Source organism: Penaeus monodon, chromosome 25 (genome assembly GCF_015228065.2).
Source record: "Penaeus monodon isolate SGIC_2016 chromosome 25, NSTDA_Pmon_1, whole genome shotgun sequence".
Taxonomy (NCBI): domain Eukaryota; kingdom Metazoa; phylum Arthropoda; class Malacostraca; order Decapoda; family Penaeidae; genus Penaeus; species Penaeus monodon.
Genome location: NC_051410.1, coordinates 33,778,577 through 33,780,180, shown reverse-complemented (window position 1 = coordinate 33,780,180; position 1,604 = coordinate 33,778,577).

The window sequence follows — 1,604 nt, the reverse complement described above, 5'->3', positions numbered from 1 at the left end:
TGCCATAATGATTCATCACAATTCATACCAAACCCTGTTATGTCCGTAACAGTGGTGTGTTGCCTCCGTCTGAAATATCATCAACGTTTCAACGGATACTTGGAAAAAAGAGCTCTGGCTGTAGTGAATTATTCTCCTCTGGCCTTTGTTAGTTAAACTTTAATAAACTACTACAATGGTCAAATAAAAACAACAAATAAGTGAAAGCTAAAAACTGAAATAAAGAATTATTTGGCAAAAACGAAGTAACCAGAAAACTGCACACGAAGCAGTCTCTCCCTTCACTTTCCACCTTTGCAAAGCTTCCTTTTGTATTCTCTGGTGATTCTTCCCGCTGACCCAGCCGGGATGACAAGTCACATAGTTCTGCCATTTACCCAGAAACTTCCATCCTAGCGCCTTGATGTAAATCAGGAAAATAGAAAATGAAAATATAACACGTATAGCGTAAGCACTAAGAATATAAACAATATTTTGATTTGCAATTTTGTTTGGGATGACGAATATATAACTTCAGAACTATCCTACAGAATAGACTATTACAACAACGAATAGACATCTGAACAAATTACAGAACATTCAAACAACACTGACGTCTTTCGATGTCAAAAATTAGGAAAAAAGATGCCATAAAAATTTCAATAACACATTTTTACCCCAATTCTATTAATAGTAGATATGCGAGTGTTCCAGAAAAATAGAAAATCTTCTGAAGCATGAAACTAAAACTTCTAGGGGAATTATACTTTAAGCATGAATGAAAGATGCCTTTCAGAAACCGTTGTATTTGCGTGGCGTCTCCTACACGTGGGAGGATAATCGCCAGCCTCTCTCCTCCCTCACGTTCGTACTTTCGTGAAATGCGCGGATGATAACCTCGTTAATGAACAATCTGTGCACAAGAGGAATGGATAGCAGCAGCTGTGAGTTAAACTAATGGGAAAATAAACAGGGTAAGCTGCTGCTGCTGCTCAAAACTGATGGCAATATAAACGGATATTTATTGCTAAGCGTTTTAACTTCAGTCAGCTTAGGTTGTTTTGCTTTTTTATTCCGATTTTTCCGGTTGTGGGAAGTGTGGAAGTGGCGGTCTTGTCCTCCTTACAGATCTTGCCAGTGTTCTTATCATAACTGTTCCTCCATCCATTATTACCCAATATTCTGAAAAGATAATCACCTGTGGCTCACCTCTGCGATTTCTTTTCCTGGATGACTGAGTTAACAGCTTACTGCTTATCTGTACACTTCCACTTAGGTGAACACGAAAAAATATTTTTAAAGTACAACTTCTCTCAAATATTTTGACAATAAGTGTTACGTCATTTCATTCATTTTGCTGGAGATCATACAATGAATGGTCTCAGTCCATCAATCCCTCACGATTTGTTCATCTTGGTTCATTTTCACATGGCATAAGCTTTCCTACTTCATAAAGATGTTTACCGGAAATAGAAATGCTATAAATGTATGAATCATAATGATGCATATTTTTGGTATTAATAACCATGGTTAGTATAAAGCGCATCGTGCTAACTTCTTTGAACCAAAAAAAAAAAGTTCTAACTTATACTTGAAGTTTCCGACTTGAGTGTGGCAAAGAATTA